This window comes from Eulemur rufifrons, chromosome 28, assembly GCF_041146395.1.
Source record: "Eulemur rufifrons isolate Redbay chromosome 28, OSU_ERuf_1, whole genome shotgun sequence".
Classification (NCBI taxonomy): domain Eukaryota; kingdom Metazoa; phylum Chordata; class Mammalia; order Primates; family Lemuridae; genus Eulemur; species Eulemur rufifrons.
The window spans coordinates 65,382,839-65,404,973 of record NC_091010.1 but is presented as its reverse complement, the minus strand read 5'-3'; the positions used below and the strand labels follow the sequence as shown (position 1 = coordinate 65,404,973).

General features: G+C 46.1%; 1 protein-coding gene across 1 annotated transcript in view; it reads left to right on the top strand.

Annotated features, from left to right (window-relative positions):
- LOC138376182 (protein FAM53B) overlaps positions 1-22,135 on the top strand; it is a 145,976-nt gene that overhangs the window by 25,307 nt on the left and 98,534 nt on the right. The window contains exon 1 of the mRNA XM_069460230.1: positions 9,035-9,284. The gene's annotated coding sequence lies outside the window, so the exon portion shown is untranslated. Of the gene's footprint in view, positions 9,285-22,135 lie in introns of the transcript that reaches the window.

The following is a 22,135-nucleotide window of genomic DNA, read 5'->3' as shown; positions in this document are numbered from 1 at the left end:
TTCATTAGCATACTTACAGATAAAGCAGTTTATCCTCAGTGCTGATTGCAGAATAGAACAGTGTTGGGATGGCGGTGGTTCCCTGCTGTTGCTTGCCTTACTGCTGCAAAGAGGAGGGACTCATCAGGAGGAAGAGGCTAAATGTAGAGGAGTGTGGGTGCTGGCAGTTCACATTTTCCTCCTACCCCCTCTGCTAATAGGAAAACGTCAGGCCTTTGTTCCCATCTAATTTTAGTACATCCTGGCTAAAAAATGTTAGGATGAAAAAATGTTAGGATGATTTCCAACCATGGAACTTTGAGGGGTAAGGTTGGGGGAGGAAGAGTAAAGGAAAGAGCATTTTATACTCCGTATCCATCTGCCTTTCTATGACAGCATCTAACCTCTACTCTGTTGATTTTGGTAATGAAATAAATTTAGATGCACTGAAGCAGTGATAATTAGCTTTTCCTTCCATGTCCTCCATAATAAGTGTAGTTGGTGTCTGAATGGAAAAAATCATAATATGGTATTTAATAAAACATACCAGAATGAATTAAAGAGCTCCATGCAAGTTTTGGAGGAAAAGCCTGAAATTGCGTGAAAACTATATGTTGTGTTGTTTATAAATAGAACCTTTGAGGGCCATTTGTATTTCAGCGAAATTGCTTTTATACTGTTGTTTTAAATGAGAGTAATATTTTGATTTTTGAGAAGCAGTTATAAGCAAGGCACACAAATCTAAGCTGCTTATCTCCTCTGAGAACCCCAGTGAGCCTAGAAGGAAGGCTCAGATTCTGAGAAGAGAGCCAGTTGGGTCAAACAATTGATAACATAGTTTGTTCAAGAGATAGAACATAATTCTACTTGTCTTTGTAGTTGGAAGTGCCAATTATTGTGGTTATTATTTAATTAAAAAGTAATTAACTGTATTCAACTAAAAGTACCATTCCGAATACTGGTGCTCCCTATGAAATAAGCTATCTTTCCCAAAGGGTTTTTTAGTTAGCGAGCTGAGGCTTGCCATTGGAATCTCTGTATGACAAAGACGTTATGTAGCAGAAATAAGAGAGATCATTTCATTATTAAGTCCATTTGATTAATGATTTAATTTGTGACAAATGAAATAGGTTATTTTCTGAACTTGAAATTTAGTTGAATTTATTTTGGTTCATTTCATTTTATAATAACAGGTAATTTGTGTTTAAAATCTGTAAAGTGATAGAACAAATATCAAAGAGAAATGATCTTCAAAAATTACTAAATTTTGGAGGAAGAAAACGATTGGACCTAGGCAAGTTATTTTCCTTTTGTGGGCTTTAGTTTTTCTCTCTGTAAAACAAGGGCATTCGGTAGGTGATTAAAGGTCTTCTTTGTCTCTGTCAGCTCATGTTTGCCATAATAAAATACCATGGACTAGGTGGCTTAAACAACAGACATTATTTCTCATAGTTCTGGAGGCTGGAATCCCAAGCTCATGGTACTGGCAAGGTATATTTCATTTTAAATCCTCTTCTCTTGGCATGTAGTGGCTACCATCTCCCTGTGTGCCTACATGACCTGTTTGTGTGTGCTGCGGTAGCGGGGGGAGGGAGATTGATTGCTTCTCATGAGGGCACTAACCCCATCCTGAGGGCCTCATCCTCATGGGCTCAGGTCAGGGCTTCAACATATATGGATTTTGGCAAGGAAACATTGTTCCTAGTAACCCCTGAAGTTGATCTGAGGCTTAGAGAAAGGCCTATGAAATAGGTTTCTAGTACAGTCATCTCTCAGTATACTCAGGGGATTGGTTCCTGGACTACCCAAGTATAACCAAATCATGCATGCTCAGCTCCACAGTTGGCCATGCAGAACCTAGGTATATACAAAAAGTCGGCCCTCTCTATACATAAATTTTGCATCCCAGACATCTGTATGTTCCATCTAGGTTTAGTTGAAAAAAAAGCCAAATATAGGTGGACCCTCACAGTTCAATCCAATGTTGTTCAAGGGTGAACTGTGCATTTGGGAAGATTAAATTCTCCATTTGCTATCAGTTGTTAGGGGTAAAGTTAACTTGATGGTCCTTTTAAACTAAGGTATCCATACTCATATATTAATATATTTTAAAAAGTACATATAATAAAATATTTGAAGCAATCAGATGAGTATTCAGTCCAAAAAAATCTTTGTGAATGCTTTATTAAACTTTAGATTTGAGTATTGCCTCCGATATATATTTGATAATTCAGTTTGTATTCATTTGACCACAGAGATGTTTTATCCAAGTAATTCAGAAATTTACATCTTATTGTTTAGTTCACTTCCATTTTATATATAGTAAGATTGAAATCAAGACTGGGCCTAAGAAAAATTGTGATAATCTGAAGAATCTCCCTAATTTGCTTCTTTTCTGCCCCAAACACAAACTGCACAGAGATGACCTAATTTACCACTCTAAAGTCCCAGGCTTTGGGATGTCTACCTTCTCATGCCACTTAGAGACCATGTTTGAGTGTAGTGTGTGGGTCTGTTCTTCTTATGCCCTGTCCTCTCCAGGTTACTGTCAATTTGTCCCTGTAACTGTTTATTTTCCAATGAAACCTAAGTATGTTAAAGGTGCTAGCAAAGTGCCTAATGTAAATACTTATGTAACCTTGGTTTCCTTTCATATCTTTCCTTGAAACAGCTTGCTTGAGTAGAGAGAGCAGTGATATATACCCTTTCTAATAGAGGTCTGAATATCAAGTAAGAAAATACATGTAAAGCAGCTTAGTGTGATTTCTAGCATACGCCAATGCCAAAAAATGCCCTTTCCTTGTAGGATCCTTCTTCCCATTGGAGCTAATGCATTTAATTGTTCAGGTTTTACCTCTCAGTTCCATGGAGTTTAATGTATTCAGTTCCATTGTAAGGCATTTTTGTTCTAGGAGTGAGTAAATGAGTGAAGAGAGAAGGAAGTGGTAGATAAGTGAGAAGGGAAAGTTTAGAATAGGTAGGCCTTTCAGAACTTCTTAGAAAATCATACGATGTAGCTTCTTCTTCCTTAGAGGGAAGGGAAAAAAAAAAAAAAGAGAGACAAGGATCTTGCTTTGTTGCCCAGGCTGGCCTTGAACTCCTGGGCTGAAACAATTCTTACCACCTCAGCCTCCTAAGTAGCTGAAAGTACAGGTACATTTCACTATGCCTGGCCTGAAGCACCTTTTTATTTAGTTAAAAAATGAGGACCAGATATTATAATGCTAGATTTTCACTAAATGTCCTTTATAATGTGTTTCAGTAGAGACTAAGAATACCCCTCAGATTTAGGTCATTGTCTGTTTAAGTGGTAATTATTCAGTAATTAATATAGGTATGATGGGGAAAATGTTAATGTGGATGCATTTGAATTGAAAACAAATGAGCAAGGATATGGTGCCTTCCCTCATTAGGTTTGAGTGCCAAGGCATTATTCCAAATAACATCAAACAAAGGAACCAAGAGCATGTCCCCATATGACCATGCATTAGAAAGCTGGTAGCATTAGGTTTAATGAAAGTTCTTGAGTTGGATTTGGGTCTTTTACTGACTATTTAGGAAGCAGTGGGCTAAGATTTTAGAATTGATATCTATCTTTCATCATCCAGATTTGATTTCTTTGATCAGTGAGTCAGGTTTATTTTCTTTGCTGTTAAGAGTGCCATTCACAGTAGCATTTTAGTTTGATGTTGAGTAGTACTTTAAATAGTTTAATCTGATTTGTTCAGTACTATACTGGAACTGGCAGTATAGTATGTAAAAGTATAGTAAATCCATTACTTATGCTAGTCTAGAAAACATTGGGTTTTCAGATTTGTTTATTTCATTAATCTTTTTGTTGGTCATTAGATGACTACCTTAATGTCTAGAGTGCTTAGTGTGACAATAGAAATGGTGGCCAGAGCTATGTTGCTTTCTCTAGTTAATTCCAGAGAGCTTTCAGTCTTTGAACCATTTTAAGAAAGTTCTACAGAGATGAGGTCAGTAAGATATGATGTACCTCTTTAGAACAGAACATAATCAAAGCTTTACTTCTTTAAATTAGGTAGTTTAACAGTACAATGGATGACTAACCTGGTTTTGATCAAGGTGTTTTTGTGTTTTTGTTTTTTGATTCCTCAAGAAAGTTAAGAGGAGCTGTAACTCTTATTTAAAATAGCAAGCCAACTTCTCATTCATATAAATTCTTTTATATTTCAGGTAAGGTTAGACTATAGCTGCAGGATATGTACATACAAAATAGGCAAGGCTGCTCTCTCTCTTATAACAGTAATGAGTCTGAATTAAAACAAAAGATCTTTGCTTTTGGTTAATATAACAGACTGACAAATTGCTGAGGAGAGTTAAATTCACAGGCTAATATGTAGGGCAAATGTTCTTTTCATACCACTCCCAGGAATGTTTTACCCGTTGGAACCAGAGACTAATTTCTTTCCTTGATATTTTAAATCCAGAGGATTCAGTCTTTAGATCAGGTGTTTATACTTAGGATCTGTGAAATCACAAAGTACAAAGTTTTAGTTTCCTCTCTAATGAAAATGAAATTTATTCAGTTTAATTTTTAGGGGGATAGGCAGGATAGCAGTAGCTTGGATAGATTACAAATAGTTTTTTCTTGAGGCAGTGATTTATGTGGCAGATAGTTGACAAGAGAAAAATTAAATTTTGAGCTTGTATCTCAAATAGTTAATGTGAATTCTACTAAAGAATATTTAAGAAAAAAAGGTGAAATGGTTTTCATTTGAACATGGTAACATAAACATTTATCCTGGGTGTACAGTTGAAATATTTTCTAGATTAAATGATGTATATAGCAGTATGAAAATATTGTAAGTTGTTTTTAGATATGTCTTTGGTGGAGTAACTGAGGCAAACTAGGGGACTAATGATGTTATGGTCATATTAATTAAAATCTAGATCAGGGATTATGCTTTTGAACTTTAGTATTAGAATAGTAAAATAGGTTTGGTAAGTTTAACATATGCCAGTAACTTTGAATGTGGTAGTGAAAGGCCTTTATTACACCTTTATTTTGCTTTTTATTTACCATGTATAAACTTTCAATGTCCGTTTTTCGTGCTTGTATTTTCTTGTAGCACATAATACTAATAGCTCCTATTAACTTTGCCAAAAAAAAAGATAATATCAAATTGAAATAAGTTTTAACTGTTACTCTGTTCTTTTTAGCTTACTTTACCCAGAGCTCTTCATCCAGTGAGTTGCAAGCGTGACATTTACTGTGTTTTCAGCACCTGCCAACTTGGAAACCAGGGTTTGTGCTCAGGACTTAGGCTTACAACCCATACTTTGTGGTGCACAATGCCGTCCCAGCTGGCATGCTTTCGTACCTCAATGGTGCTAGACATTCGGTTACAAAGCTGTGCGGCTTCACATGCACTGATTTCAATAGTCATTCCTCTTCAAGCTGCTTTCAACTCTTATTTTGTATCAAAGGAGTGAGATTGGTATCATTAAATTCACTGCTGTGGTTATTTTTCCATGAAAATAAATTTGTTTTATTTAGTTCTTGGACCAAAAAGTAATTTTGTCTTCAAGAACCAAACTAATTCTTTAAAAAGAATAAAAATATACATATGAGATTCCACCCAGAGCTATGTAACACATTTTCATGAGTGGATAAAAAGAAAGAAAGGAAGGATCAGAAGTATTAGTGTGTCATATGCTACCTACATACTAATATAGGTGGGGTTATTAGTTGTAGCTGGACATAGATGTGGGAAAAAGTACAGAACTTAATTTTTCTGAATAACGTCCACATATGAAAATTACCCCCATGATGAGTTCAGAATTTTGGCTTCCATCTATAACCAAAAACTTTCCATATTTTCCAAAGAAGTATTTTGCTAACTTGTTTTCAGTAGCCAGTCTCTTTGAAAATACTTAAGTTAGATTTGGTTATGTCTGTCTTCCCATAACTTATTATAAGCAATTTTAAAAGGTTCTGCTTTAAAAAAGATCTTTTCAAATGTAGAAAGAACAGTGTGAAATGTGAATGACTGGCTTTTAATACAACGGTTGTGACAAAGAGGCAGTGGCTTTTGGAAGCTGAATAAAGGGGTTAATACACATGCATCTGCATACTGCTGTTGGGTCCAATGCACAACATGTTTGACATTTGTTTAGTTCACTTGTTAGTCTAAAATGAATAGTATGTTATTCTCTCAAACCAGTTTATAATTTTTTTAGCAGTGAGCTCTTTTTACAACCATAGATACAGATAGATTTGACGGGAAAAACTGAACATTTACTGGTACTTGCTCAAACTTCAAAGCTTAGCTCTTTGTTGTTTAAACATCGCATTTATCTGGTTCTAAAGGCATAAAAATGAAACACCCACTAACTGCCCAGGACTCTCCTTAGTGCCTATCAAAACCCAACCTTTACCCTCTTCTGCACGAATGTGCTTAGGTGAATACTTTTATTAGCTTGTTGATACAAGTTATAGTTGGTTACACCCTTTCTTAATAAAACACACCCTTATTGTCTCCTGTTGCCTAAGAGCTTTAAACTTGGAACAGGGGAGCTCTCAACACAGGTGGATCCTCAGTTTAAATCTCCTAGGCAGTTTTGAATGGATACATGATGCATACCATACACACAAGCATCCCTCGATTTGGTAGTCCTCCTTTGGGGGAGCGAGGAGAGCAAGTATTGCTGTGTCTTGTTCCTGGGTTTCGTGTACTGCTCTTGGAGTAAAAGATTGTAAGTAATCTGTGCATTTTATATTTCCCAGGATGTTTCATGGCTTAATCAAGTTAGGGTTGGCCGATGATAATGAAAGAGTTATAAGTGATTGGTTTTTAGATTATTTGTGAATTTATTCTTAAATTGGCCTATGAAATTGTGTTTAGGTGTCTGGTTGTGCTCTAAATCTGGTTCTGATTTGGTTTTGACCCTTTAGGATTGAACAAAGGTAGACAGTTTAGCTCCCCGCCACCCCATTACAGTTCACATAATTTTAAATCCAGAGTTCAACTGACTTCATATCTACTCTTCTGAATTGAGCAGAACCTTTGGATAGGATTTTTTATAATAAAGAACCATGGAGTTGAACACTAAGAAGTGAGAGTGTTTGATAGCATATCTGTGGGACCTATTATGTCATGTGGGGAAAGAGCTTATAGTATGGAAGGTTAAGTGTGACATAGGCCTTAATGTATATATATTTAGCCTTTGGAGATTCAAATTCAGAAAATGAGAAATAGGTATTCATTGGTTAGTAGCACAACTTCTTAAGCAGGTATATTAGTTCTAGACAGTCTGAAGAAAGCCTCAGAACCAGAAAAACAGGCTGCTTTAGGTTGGAAAGGAGGTGTTACAGCAAAGGAAGTGGCCATAACCACCATCCTTGGAATTTTGTGAGACTAAAATCATCCTGAAAGCAATAAGAATAATGGTTAATTGTTTCCAGGCTTAGGACTCCTGCATTTTGTTTTTTAAGTTGACCTGATGAACTAGTAATTGCAGGAATAAACTGAATGTTTGCCAGCAGGAGTCACTCTAGGCCTCCTAATAAAAAGTTAGTAATTTAAACTCTTTATCTTTAAAGCTCTCAAAGACTGAGGTGATTCAGTGATATCAGATGGCTTTAGGGAAATGCTGATGCTTTTGGTTAAATGTAGCAGGATTCTCAGGTTATCCCTAGTGCCTTCCTTTGTTCACGCTAGGTTCTTGGTTATTATTCATTTCAAAATTGCCCCTTCATGCATTTTTTAAAGCAATGTGTAAGGGTTAAGGATAGCAGTATCTTAGTATTCTGTTTATTAGCTCATTTTAGCTTTCTTAGGACGAACCGATTATGTCTTGCGTCATGAACTTGAAATGAATAGACTCACATCCTTTCCACTGATTGTTGTCCATCCTAATCATGCAGCAGAAATCACTGGAGTGAGCCGTACATAGTGTGAAAGGAGATGTTAGCTTGTGCTTTTCTGAAAAGAATGGGTCCAGTGTGATGACAAACTGCAATATTTCAGCAATAGCCATGAAATATAATAGCTTCCCAAGTGCACACAGGCTCAAGAAGTTAATTGTTCATTTATGTTTGATACTGGGATTGAAACATTGGATTAAAACCAATTAAATGTTCCTAGAAGCAACAGAAAAAGTTTCCTGATTTATGAATAGAACCATTCAAATGTTGCAGACACAATCCATGTAAAGTAATGAGGTGTTTTGTTTTTTTGGCAAAAGGAGAACACAAAACAGGCATAGGGAGTTCTTTTTAAAAAACCTTCTCTTTAAAATCTCTTTTTGGATACAAGGTCAATAAAGTAACGTACACGGGGAGGAAGGAGTAATGGGAAATCTAGGGCTTCACTTCACAAGGAAAACAATCCCCCTCCCCCAGGTGAGCAGCACAATGAAAATACTCTGCTTATTCTATCAGGGTTACATTCCTGAACTTAAGTCAACATCCTAAGTTACAGAACTAAACATGCTCTGCCTCTGCTTAGCAACCACAAATCCTTCCTTCGCCAGTTGCATGTATTTTGGATGTGGCTTCTGAAGTACACATTCCTTTATTTCGATCAGCGCCCAGAGTTAGGAAACTAGCTTTACTTTCCCAAAGTGTGACAACACTTCAAGGTGCCCCCCTCCCCTGCCATTTGCACGCCACTGAAATGTCCATTTCTTTTCAACCTCAACACCTAACAACCCGGAAGCGGGACGTCTGAAGCCCATGCGGCCCAGGACTTTCGTCCTGGTTCGTGCGGGGGGCAGGGAGAGAAGCCCGCGGGGCCGGTGGCCCAGGGCCCGGGCAGCGACGGTGGCGGAGGCTGCGCGGCCCGGGCCCAGGGCCACTTCCCGCGTCCCGGGGCCTTGCAGGCGCGGGCCCGGCGAGCGGCGCGCAGCTCAGCTCTTAGGACGCCCTCTAGCCCCGCCGGCGGCGCGCCACGACCCCCCCACTCCCCGCCCACCGGCGGCTGCGCGCACTGCACACTCGCCCGCCGCCGCCCGGCTCCTGCACGCCGCCGCCGCCGCCGCGCCGAGCGCCCGGGCCCGCGACGCCGCCCGCTGAGCGCCGGGCCGAGCTCACGCAGCCGCGGTCGGGCGGCCCCGCGGCGGCGGCGGGCGCGGGCGGCCTGGCCGGGGCCGGTTAAAGGGACGAGTTGCAAACACTTCAGGAAGTGACAAGTCGATTTCCTCCTCCCCGGGAGCCGCTCGGTACAAAGCGCTCGGCGCCGGCAGGAGAGCGTGCGCGCGGCGGGCAGCCGGGACGACTTGGCAAGAGCCGGCGGTGACGGCGCGGGGCCCTCGCCCGGAGCGCCCGGCCACGCACAGTAAGCGACCCGGGGCCGGGCGGCGGCGACGGCCGGGGGTTTGGCCCCGAGCGAGGTCTCTACCGTGTGCGTCCCGGCCACGGGCTGGAGGGAGCTCGGCTCGCGTGCCCATTGGGCTTGCCTCCCCCCCCCTTTTTTTTTTTTTTTTTTTTTGCTAATGTTGCTTGTTTCCTTTTTTTTTCTGCCTTGTTTCGCGTTTGCATTGGGTCGGGTGGCTTCTTCGGGCGCTGAGTCTCGCCTGTGGTGCGGGCGTGAGACTTGTCAGAGCGCAGGCAGGGGGACGAGCCAGCCTCGCCGCTGCGGAAAAGTCTGCGCTCCCCGGCCGGCCGTGCGGGCGCGGGGAGGCTGCGCCCGAGGGTGTCCTCTCAGCGTTCTGGTCTGGAGCCCTGGCTCGCCGCAGCGGCGTAGGCGCCGAGCCCCAAGCCCCGAGCCCCGGGAGCCAGGCGGCCCCGCTCGCCCCGAAGTTCTCGCATCATTTGCAGACAACTCTTTTGTTCACGGAAGTTTGCACCCGCCACCCCCGGGATGCGGACGCGAGCCGGCGGGCTCCGCGGCTGCTGGGCTGGCCGGGGCAGTCGCGATAGGGGTGAGGGGGAGTTCCGTCCTGGACGGGGGAAGCCCGCGGGGTGGCCCCGGCCGGGGCTTGGGGAATGGGGGGCGCCCGCGCCGGCGTGGCTTTTGCACATGGCGAGAAGGGCCGTCCGTCACAGGCACACTGGTCGAGTCACATTTTTGCCAGTCCTGGATTTGCAAGCCCGTGGGAATCGGGTTCCCGGCTCAGGGTTTCTCTTGGTGGGATGGGAACGAAGGAAGCTAGGACACCCAGAATCCAGGGAGGCTCTGCGATTTGCGTTGCCCCAAGTGTCTTCTTGGGCACCCCCACTCTCCACCCCCATCCCTCCACCCCCGTCCGCGGACTTGGGGAACAATGCTTGTGGTGCGGGACAGGGCACCGGAGCATCGACGAATCGCGCGGACAGGCTTGCTGGAGTCCCTCGCTTTCGGACGCCCCCTGAAGCCGAGCTCCCTCCATCTGACTGCCGGGGTTCATTAACACGTACTGTACTTAGTACGATGGTGAACAAAGAAAAGCTCTTTGCAGCATTTGATGAATGGGATTCTGCCTCCTATAGGCCACACTCTGAGTCTTCCATACGGTACATTTTCCGGACTCAGTGGTGTTGGGGAAGTGGCCCCCTCGGTCGGTTGCATTCCGGATCGGGGATCCTGGGCTGGGCATTTGTGCCGCCGCCGCCGGGCTCGCCTTGCAGGAGCGGGTGCAGATGGAGTCTGCTGACGGTTGTTCAGCAGGAACAAATGTTTGTTGAATTGTTGGATGGTGGAGAAAAGGCACCGTTTCCTACTGACTGCTGCAGGAGTTGGAATGGCATTGTTTATTGGCCTGGGAAGCCAGGCAAACGTCTTGTGCTGCTTACAACATATTAACTGACTTCCAAATGACATGCTAGCATATGTGTTTCCCAGCAGTCCCCACCGGCTGGCAGGGGGATTCCTCCTTGCTCCAGATCCTGGACTTTGTTAAAAGATGCCACCTGGTTTGAGGACTTGGGAAAGAATGGTGTCAGCTGATCAGGTGAAACTCACTGTTCCTTATTAGGCCATATTTTGGTTTCATTTTAATTTATCCACCCAACAGTAACTTATCTCAGTTACTGTTTTGCTACTGCATTGCAGGTTTGCAGGTCCCCCCCCCCCCTTAGCTGTGGACTACATAAACGGAAAACAGCTACTTGTCCCAATTGATTGGTCCCTTTTAGTGGGAGGTTTGGATCTTATGTCAGGATTGGTAGCCCTTGACTCTGTGTCTGCACTTGGCTAGGATCTGGGTGCTATCACCCATCATGCGACATAGGACTGTGCTGATCCAGCTTTCAGGGTGTTGTTCCAGGTTACAAAACTAAGGAGAGGTTCCGTGAAGGCCTGCATTTTTCTCCCAAATCCTTCAGAGAACAAGGTGATTTTTAAGACCAGATAATTTTGCCCAAAGATGACTTCTTTTCCCCTGAGAAGGTGAGATTGATGTGCAGTCGTGTTAACATCAAATATATGTTTTAAATAAAAGCTAGTAGTGTCATTACTGCAGAAGTGGACTTGAATGTTAGAATTCTTTCAGTACAAAGTAGGGCACTACCCTGTTTTGGTTGATAATGTTTTTAATCAATTTCTTCCTTTTTTCAACTTAGGGTGTTGCACGTAATAGCATTTTGGAAGTTCATAAAATTCTTTTGGAAAGAGTTTTATTTTACAGGAAGCCCTGGTATTATTTCTTGGGTTCTTCCTCGCTCCATCTTTTAGTCTTTTTCTTCCCCCCTCTTGATTCCTTCACTATCCCTGGGCCTGCCTATTCCCCCAGTTCTGTGGAAGCCTAGTGGGCTGGGTGTCCTTTAAGAGGGTCCAGTGAACAAGCGCCTGACCCATTATGGAAGCACAGGAAAGGCCAGCCAACTCTCCTCCTTTCAGGAGGCTGGAGAAAAGGGAGCTGGGTTTAAGTACTGGGAGGTGGCAGCAGGGGACGCTGTGGAGCAACGTGGTGTCTGCAGAGCTCTTCGAACAAGCACACCTGTCTCACCCAACACTCGATGCCACAGGCACTGAAGACTGAGTGCTGGGCCCACCTTTGGATCATTCAGTTGATGTTTTATCTCGGCAGTGTGATGTTCTGGAGTTAAATTGCACACTGTATGGAAAACTTTTTGTTCTTGCCCTTAAAAAAAAAAAAAAAAAAGACTGTAATAAGCAAATGCTCCGATCAGCACAACCCCCATCATTACCACCACCACGCACACCTCTCTGATGTGTAATAAAAGAAACCTGCAGGCATAATTTGTTATGTAATATGCTGATAATACAAGTTTCGGTTTTAGATGGAAACCAGATGTGGAGGGGCTCTAATTGATCCAGCAAAAGGGAGTCTTTAATAGATTAAGTGGTCCTTGCAAACCCCAATGGTGGTTTGTTTTTGTTTTTAACTGGAGGGGAGAATCCCAAACTCGGGGCTTTTCTGAGGTTTTTGCCTCGAAGCTTCTGCTGTGCTGCAGCTGTCCTTTTTGTCAGACTCTTCCTCTCTTGAAAGAGCCAGTTCATTGCCAACACGAAGCACATGGCTGGGTCTGGCAGGGCTCAGTGAAGCTTAGCTCTGCTGGGCTCCACTCTTCCTCCTTGCCTTGTCCGGCTGCTGCCCTCTCCTCCACCCTACAAAACAGGGCCTGGCCGAGGGACTTGGGTGCTGTGAGGAATGTCGACTGATCTCCCTCAACTCCTTCCTGCAACCTCCCATCATCCAGAGTTTCTGTTTAAACTTGTCCAATGAATATATTTCCAAAATTATTGACTCTCCTTCTCTGATTAATTTCTCTGTTTGTTTCCTGCCTAACTTTATGAGGGTTCTTTCTACATGGCTGAGTCACCTTTATTATGGCCCAAGGTTGGGGACTGCACTGTAATAGCTGACCCCATTAACAGCAGTTTCATTGCTTGCCGGGATGTGAACTTTGGAAACAGACTCAGAGGCTTAGATATGCTGATGTGCCCTGAGACTTGCTTAGAAAATTTTTGTTTTAGTACAGTTTACATTAACATGATTAATGACCAGGCCACTGAAACGTCTATATTCAAAAGCAGTTTATCGTTCCCTAGGGTTCTTCTTATGGTGAAGTATTTTTCTTTGCCAAACAACTTTGTTTTAAGGTAACTTCTTTGATGCTTAATCCAAACCTCCTGTGCACGTGGTTTTGGCTCAAGGTTTGGGCTTTGTAAATTGCAGGTTTTGGTTTTGGTGGTGCCTGTCTTAACCTTATCGAACTTGGGTCAGAGGAAACCCAGGGTCTTGTCTAAGAAAGTTCTTTGAGATCCTGAGCAGCAGTTAGTGCTGTGTTGGTTAGGATGGGAGGAAATATTCCAGAGGAAACCTGGCTTCAGGGTGTCTTGGAGGGATGCAAGGAGGCTGGAGCTGAGGACAAGATTTATTCGTCCCCCGCCCCCCCTTGCGGTGATTGGAGATACTTGAGCTTTTCTGAAAAACTAGAGACGCCCTTGGTTTTTGTTTTTGTTTTTGTTTTTTGGTTAAATGTAGGTTGATTAGAGAGGGGAAATGCTGATGCATGGGTCTGAAAGCAGCTTTAGGAACCCCTGAAAATAAAAACACATTTGAAGGACTCTGGAAGGTTTTGCATTTCAAAGGGTCTACCTTGTAGAATTTCACATCACGTCAGGGGTTACAGAGAAGTGTGACAGGCACCCTGGCTTCTTTAATGGTTCTCCCTCTCTCCTGCTGTGGGGGCTGCACAGGGAAGCTGCCTTGTGCATGGGGGATGGGGGCAGCCTGGCCAGACCATGCAGGAATATCATGGAAACCACAGTGCTTCTTAGGCATCTGCGAGTCTCCGGAGGGACTTTTCTCCATGGTGCCACTCTCAGGAGGGTGAAAGCAAATCATGTTGGTAAACAGCCCATCTGACCCCAGAATGCAGTGGCAGCTAACTCCTGACTTCTCCATTCGCTGTTTTTGTTCCTTATTAAACAAAGAAACAGATTCTTCCCCTGGTATAATGCGGTTCCCAAGTATTTAGCTGAAATGGGTGCGATTATTCAAAGGATAATAGCAGCACCCACTGGTTGTTGAAGGCCCACCCTGGGCCAGGGGCTTTGTATACACTCTAGTTCTCAAAGCAAGCTCGCAGTTACAGCTGAGGCTCAGAGAGGACAAGTACCTGGCCCAAGACCACACAGCTGAAAGGCAGAGAAGCCAGTAACTCTGTCCGGGTCTGTCTGGCTTCAGAGCCTGCTTGCTTTCCATACACCAGCCTATCAGTTGGTGTGTTCGTGAGATAGAGACTCTGTGTTCTGTTTTATCTCAAAGCATAAATTTTGTTTAGTCTTGTTAACACCACAGGGAAACTTAGAAATTTTAACTGCCTTTCCTCTCCTCTCCCCGCTCCCTTTCCTATGGCTTCTTTTTTATTTTTATTCTTTTCCTGGAGTGATTGAATTCTATATCTACTGTAGGACCAAAGGCAGTGTGCCTCAGTTGGGGAGACTGAAATGTTTTGCCTCAACCTTATAAAAGACAGATTCACAAGAAAATATAATTACTTCCAATGACCTTCTGGGGAAAACAGGAAATAAATCTGGCAGCCCACTAGAAGCATCACCATTTATTCAGATTCCATTTTCCATTCAAAGAGATTGTTAAAGGGTTTCCAACATTTTTTTTTCTGCATTTGTAATTCAGATGTCTCAAAGTAAATTATGTTGTGGTGCTTGCCACTCCAGGTTTGTACAGTATCACATTTTGTTTACATGCCTAAAATAATCAAATAACTAAGCACAATTGTCCATCCTCCAGCATGCAGGAACTTGGTATACCCCAGGTAGGGCTGGGCAGAGCCCTGCATTCTGTCTCAGACAGATGCATCTTTGCAGGTTACTCCTGGTTTGTGTGTGTGTATTGGTGGGGAGTAAGGGTACCCATCTCTAGCAAGCCCTATCTGACTGGTTATGCTGTTGTCTCTGCCCTAAAGAGTTTGGAAGAGGGCTGGGTCCCCTGTGCTCTGAATTTCTAGAAGCTAGAACAGTGGTTCTGAACCTTGGCTGCACATTAAAATCACTTGGGAAGGTTTAAAAAGAAAAAAAATCCAGATGCTCAGGTTGCATTCAGGACAATCTTGGAGAGGGGACAGGTCTCAAGCGTTGGTATTTCTAAAAGTTCCTGAGTTGTTGTTGTTGTTTTTTTAAATCTATTTCAGCATATTACGAGGGTACAAATGTTAAGGTTATGTGTGGTGCCTTTGCCCCACCTGTGTCAGAGCTTCAAGTGTGTCTATCCCCCTAAAAGTTCCCGAGTTGATTCTGTTGTGCATCCAAGACTGAGGAATGAGGGCTGGAACAGACCCCACACATACCTTCCCTTTGCAGGGGATTAGGGGCCTTTCTGTTCAGGAATGGAGCAAGCCTGTTGAAATTTTCTGCTGCTGCCATGTCTCAGTGAAGGAGGATCTGAAAGGCACCCACCCCAGGGTGAAGTGTCTGCTGTGAATGTCTTTCAGGTAATTCCTATTTCTGCTAGGCCAGGACCTGGGTGGACCTACCTGAACAGGACTCAGAACAGTCCCCTTAAGCTACCTTCTTTCGTATTGAAGAGGGTGGCTGTTATTCAGGCTGTAGCTTCAGTGCAGTTCTCACGCAGGCCCTGCAACCACTGTCCTGGTGGCCTTGTTCCTTCTGGGGATTTGGCACATGGTATTCCCCTGGAGTTCAGGGGAGGAGAGATACGGTTTGGGTCCAGGGCACATCTTGGCAATTCTCAGCAGTAGATCTTTTTCACCCGGGTTTGCAGTGACTGTCACACTGTAAGCCACCCAGTTGTACCTGACAATTCAGAACCTATCTTCCTACAAACATACTTGGGAATTATGTTCCATAGAATTGTGTTTGTTTAATTTATTTATTTTTTGAGACAGCGTCTTACTCTGTCGCTCAGGCTGAAGTGCAGTGACATGATCACAGTTCAGCATCAAACTCCTGGGTTCAAGCCATCCTCCTGCCTCAGCCTCCCAAAATGCTGGGACTATAGGTGTGAGCCCCTGCGCCTGGCTAGCATTGTGTTTAGAGTGGCCAGGTGCCTTGGAGAGTGAGAGCTTCCTCCCTTGGCTTGCTGATCTAAGCTTCTGGAAGAGAGATCCAGCCTCAAAGAGGTGAAGTGAATCTCAAGGTCATGTAGCTAGTGCTCAGAGGGGCACACCTGCCCCTTTGCTGCTTTCTCACGGTGTGGGACCTTAGTCCTGCTTTCAGGACGGTCTGCTTCAGCGTAGACCAGCAGGAGAGCTTCGTCATTGTTCAGAGTTCTTCAGCCAGGTGGAACATGCTGTCAGTCACTCTTTTCCCCTGCGGGTCCCAGTGGAAAGTGCTGAAACCTTGTGAAGGTAAGCCTGATGAAAAAGGGTTTTGGCGTTTTTGACAAAAGTTTGTCAATCTGCTCTTCTTTGCTTGGTGGTGAGTAAATAAGAGCTCTTTCCTCCTGCCAGGAGTTGGGTCTGGGCCCAGTGAGGGGAGCAGGGAATTGTCATTTTCTCCAGGCCCATTATTTCCACATTCATTCAGCAGACATTGATGCGGTACCTGCTCAGTGTCCGATGTGGAGCCGGACACTTTACTTCATTAGTTCATTTAATCCTCAGCACAATCTATGGCTAAGGGACTAGCCCGATTTTATTGCTAAAGACATTGCTGGGCAGAGGAATTCCTTGCCCTCAGTAAGAGGGGCAGTTGGGATTGAACTTGGCCCGGCTGACCTCAGGCTTACATTCTTTCCACCGCACCAAACTACTTCATCAGTGCTCACCACAGTGCAGAGGAGACAGTTCCTGCTGTAAGACGCGTGTTGCTCTGCTCCTTCTAGGAGGGGGCTTGGGTGGCCATGTGGTGGGGCCTGCTGGGTGGACCTTTGAGCTCCTGGAGACCTGGGCCTGTCTGGGGCCTCTGTGTGTCCCGGCAGCTCAAGCACTGCCTGCACAGAGGAGGTGGCTTGTGCGGGTTCTAGCTGCTGCCGCCTGCCGTCTTCCTCACTCCACAGAGGCCACCCTCCCTCCCAGGCTGCCCTGTGGCTGCAGCGTGAAGCACCCTGACAGACAAAGCCCAGCTGGGAGAGGCCTCAGCTGCGCCTGGAATTCCCCTTGCTGTGGCATCCGCCTTGGCCGGGGGCCTGGGAGCGGAGGGAGGTTCTATCTGCTGGCTAGGAGCAGCCTCTGCGTGTGTGGAGGTGGAAAGACAACGTCTTCTGCAGACAGCAGCCTCTGGGTGAGGAGAGGGAGCCTGTCTCCTGGGCTGGAGGAAAGGAGGTGTCTGTGGTTCCAAGTCTCCAGAAGGGATGTAGAATGCAGGGACCCCCTTTATCCTGGGGGCTGGGCCTTGGGAACCACCCACCTATGGAATCTTTGGTGGGCAAATAATTGAATTTCCCAGATATAAGGTGGTAGGCACAGTACTCCTTATTTGCTGGCCTAGTTTGCCCTGTGATCCTCTCTGGGCCTTGGATTTCTTACCTTGCTAGTCTTACCTCCTAGCATTTTTAGGATTGATTGAGAAGCCCCTTGCAAGGGGCACGTTGCTATGCATAGGGATGCCAGGTAGGAAATGAGTCTATCTAGACAGGCAGAAGTTCTGCCATGAAGCCCAAGGAGCTTCATGAAGCCAAGCTGCATGCCAGTGAGGGGCTGCTTGTGGGTGCAGGAAGGATGGGACTGTTTGGCATCACAGAGGATCTTTGGACAGAGTGTAGGTGAAACCCAGTTCTGCATCATTGAGGGCAAAGGCAGCATTCAGCCCTGGAATCAGAGTGCCTGGGTTCAGATCCCAGGTCTGCCCTTTGTTGACCTTGTGCCTTTGAGCAGGCAACTATCTCTTCCAGCCTGGGCTCCCTCATCTGGAATATGGCAATGCTGACAGCACCCAGCCTGTGCATTTGGGACCCTGAGTAAGAGCATGGGTGGGGACCCTTAGGGCCCAGCAAACGTTAGTGAGCGTCTTGTGCCACCTGTGGCAAGCATGTGCTGTTGGGAGGACAGAGGGTGGGCTGGAAGGCTAGAGGTTGGGCAGTTGCCCTCATGAGCTCCATGGTGACAAGACCAGGAGAGAACAGAGGGGATTAAAACTTAGCCGGGCTCGGCTGGCCGGATCAGACTCGGGCAGATGGAGCCTTTGCTCACCCAGCATTCTCCGTCCTCAGATAGCTTAGGATTTTTTCAGGAGGAAGGGTTGAAAGTATGCATTGCAGTTTCATTTGCAGTGTGTCTTTTAACAAAAGTTAAGACTGGTGAAACTTTTAAGATATCTCTTTAGGAAGCTAAATCTCTATTTACCCAAAGAGATTTAGTTTGGTCTTAAACATAGAAAATTAAACATGCCATGATGTAGCCTCATGGTCTTGGCTCATCCTGACTGACACCTTTTGTGAACGAATTCTCTGGAAACCTCAGTGGCTGCACTCCTGTCTGGACTGAGTGAGGGGTCCTTCGACTACCTTTCAGATTCTCTTTAGATTCTTTGCAGCTCACGTCTTTGTTTTGCCTCTTCTTTCAAGTTGAGGAGCTGCTGTGGACAACCGTAGTCAGCATCCTCTTGGTGCAGGTTATATGGTTGCAGCTGCAGCACTTGCCCCAGCTTGGCCTGGGGTGTGATTCTGGCTGCTGCTGGAACCTTCTGCCAGCTGAACATGACCTCGGTCTCTCCAGGAGCGAGAACTCATCTAAGCTCCTCAAAGCTTCTGAAACAAGCCCTCAACCGGGACAGTAGGGAAGGGCATGTCACCTTCCCAGTGGTGTCTGGGCTTCTTTTTTTTTTTTTTTTTTTTTTTTTGTTGAGACAGAGTCTCACTTTGTTGCCCAGGCTAGAGTGAGTGCCGTGGCGTCAGCTTAGCTCACAGCAACCTCAGACTCCTCGGCTTAAGCGATCCTACTGCCTCAGCCTCCCGAGTAGCTGGGACTACAGGCATGCGCCACTATGCCCGGCTAATTTTTTCTATATAGATTTTTAGTTGTCCATATAATGTCTTTCTATTTTTAGTAGAGACGGGGTCTTGCTCAGGCTGGTCTCGAACTCCTGACCTTGAGCGATCCACTCGCCTCGGCCTCCCAGAGTGCTAGGATTACAGGCGTGAGCCACTGCGCCCGGCCTGTCTGGGCTTCTTGTGATGCAGGCCTGATTCCAGAAGCTTCTGTTCCCTGGGTCTTGTCAGTGGCATACCTCATCAGCCCCAGGCTGGCATCCTGTGGGGTGGACAGGGTCGACAATCTGACACGTGAGATTTTCTGCTGTACCCTTGGGCAGCTTTGGGGGAGACCCCTTGGTACAGGTATGTGAAGACTTGGTGTTATTTACTGGGTACCGGGAGGGGCCCTGACTCCAGGCTGTGGCAGCCCCTGCCCTCAGGGGCTGGCCTTAGATGGCCCTCTCCAGAGGGCCCGCCAAGGTGGCTGGCCTGGGTGGCCTTCACAATTAGATCATGAAGCTTTGTGACCGAGAGCTGCATAAGGAGGTCACTGGGGTGTCTGGGCTGCCTCTGGCCTCTTGTGGATATGACAGAACTCACCTGCTGGGTGGAGTATATTTTCCTCATGGCTGTGACCTCTTCAGGTATGTCACTGTTTCTGTGATGAGCACAGAACACACCTGCCGTGGTCATGGTCCCCTAGGACTAATCAGTTCAATCAGTATCTGGTAAACATCTGCTGTATGTGTCAGACACTTCTTCAGGCCCTGAGGAAAGTGGGGATGAGTATACCAAATACTTGTTTTTAAGGAGCTCGTAGGCTTGTGTTACGGATAGTCAGACTGCAGGTTGAGTTCCGACTGTGTGCCAGGTACAGTATAATAAATTAATGAAGAGATATTTACAAAAGGTCCTGGTGAGTCACACGGTCCTGTGGAAGTCATAGGAAGGTCACTTAAACTGAGCTGAAGGGAGTAGGGCAGGGAAGGCCTCCTGGAAGAGGTGGCAGCTGACCTGAGTCTTGAGGAATGAGCAGGATTTCAGACAGAGGAAGAATGGGGAGGAGGAGCTGTTCCAGACCAGGAGAGCAGCATTCGCCAAGGCACAACGCACTAGACTCTCTTGGGGCATTTGGGGGACCTGGGCGCCTGGGTGGGAAGAGTGCAGGTAGGCTGGTCAAGGTCAGGGTGGCAATGCAGTGCAAGGCGAAGGAGTCCAGACTTTAACCCTGAAGGGCTGGGAGCTGGGGAATGAGGTGCTGATGACTGCAAGTTTGAAGGCCTGGCGTCTGGGGAGTGACAGTGCAGATGGGGTTTGGAGCAGACAGGGTGGAGGCCACTGTTTAACCTAGGAGAGAGTGGGCACGGGCTGGCTAAGGGCGGGGCGTGGGCAGCGATGGGTCCATTGCCAGCTGAATGCTGGTGAGGGAGCAGAAGGCAGAAGGGTTCAGTCTTGTTAAGTCGTCCTCACTGGGGCCTCCTCCTTGGGGACACTGCCCAGGGACCCAGCCTTTTGACCTTGGAGTGACGTGGGAGGGGTGTGAGACTAGCCCCTGAGAGACAGAATTTTAATCGAGTGCTGTCTTGGCCAGAGTGATGTGGTCTTTGTCTGCTTTTAGTTCAGCAGGGGCACTTGGGATTCCCAAGAACTTCCAGAATCTCTTGCCTGTGCCTGCACCGGAATGAAAGAAGTCAAAAGGAACAAAATGTTTTGGCATGGTGTGAGTTGAAAAAATCTGATTCAATGTAAAACTACCTTTTTTTTTTTTTTTTCTTTAAAGGGGGAAAAAAACATGTAACCATGTTGGTGTGATTCAAAAAGGAGCTTTGGTGCCCCTTGGGCTCTGTCTGGTGTGTTCTCACCAGTGTTCTCAAAGGCTGGGGGAAGTTGCTGACACAGACTCCCGAGAATGGCAGGCCTGATCAGGTCACCTGACTCCTGGCGGCCAGCACGCCGGAGGCCTGCACTACCCTCAGAGGCCAGCCCAGATTCCAGGGCCCGTTGACTGTGTGGCATGTGACTCGGGCCTAGAGGAGGAGAATTAAGGAAAATAAGAACCTATGAAGAAGAGGCAGGACTGCAGCTCAGCAGCCCATTTCAGCTTTTTGGGTGTCTTTTCCAAGCCTGGTAGGGTTTTGTCATCAGCATTTACTCCTGAGGAGAGACGTAAGTAAGTTAGCTGCAAATGGTCTCCATTTTGGCAGTAAACCTCCCTGTTCATCTGATTCCCAGGGATGTTAGCAAATGCCTTCACCTATTAGTAAAAAAAAGCAAAAGAGAGATCTGGCCTGGCTGAGTCTAAATAGGCCAAAAGTTACAGGAGTGGAAGAGCACTGTAGCCAGAAATAGGAGCTGAGATCACATGGACACCAGAACCCAGGCTGCTGAGGTCATGTGTGGTAGTCCACAGGTGAATGAGTTCCAACTTGCCTTGGGAAAAGAAAAAGATTTTTTTTTAGTGTGTGAGGTTCAGGCAAGTACTTGTGTGTTACAGAAACGACTTCAGGAAGTCATTGTTCTGAGACATGGTGTAGTGGCACAGAGGCCTCACATTCTGCCATGTGGGAGTGTGGCCAGCATGGCGTCCGCTCTGTTTACCTGAGGTGCTCCCTGGGTCTGCTAGCTCCTTACTTAGCCTCAAACCAGTGTGAAAATGCCTGGCCAGGCCCTTCCCCTGTACTTGTGAGAGGACGACTGAGCACAGCTGGTCTTGCACAGGATCCAGGTAGATCACTGGAGCCTGCAGGGTGACCAGGTGATGTCCCTCATGGGAGGCAGCGACTGCTGTGGCCAGGCGTTGGGCGCTCTTGGAGACAGAGGGCCGAATTTTCAGCCCTAAGTTTCAGCAGAGGCGAGAGCTGGAGCCCACGTACTTGCTGCCTGGGTGGCTGGTTGCCCATTTCTGATTTGACCTTGGCTCAGTTTTTGGTGTCTCCCCCACCCCCAATTTGCTGCTGGTTCCAGCATGGTGGCACAGTCAGTGGTATCCTAGGGTCCTGGAGGAGAAGACAGCCATCCTGAGTGCCCTATTCTCTGTTCGGGGCTGATCCTGGCAGACTCGACTGAGGAGATTGGGGGAGGACCTGGGGGGAGCCATCTTCATGCCGAGTGGAGCTCATTCAGTCCGTGTTTGAGCTGGGTCTGCTCATGTGAAGCTCTGCACAGCCCTGGAAGGAACTGCAGAGAGCCTGTCTGTGGCCCCCATCACCAATGTTGGGGAGGGTTTTCCAATTTCAGAGGTGATGCCTGGAAGGGGGGCCATGACCAGAGTGTCACATGGCTCTACAGCATGCCACACCTCATTGTGCCCCTACCTGGCAGAGGAGAGCCACCTTGTGAGAGGTGC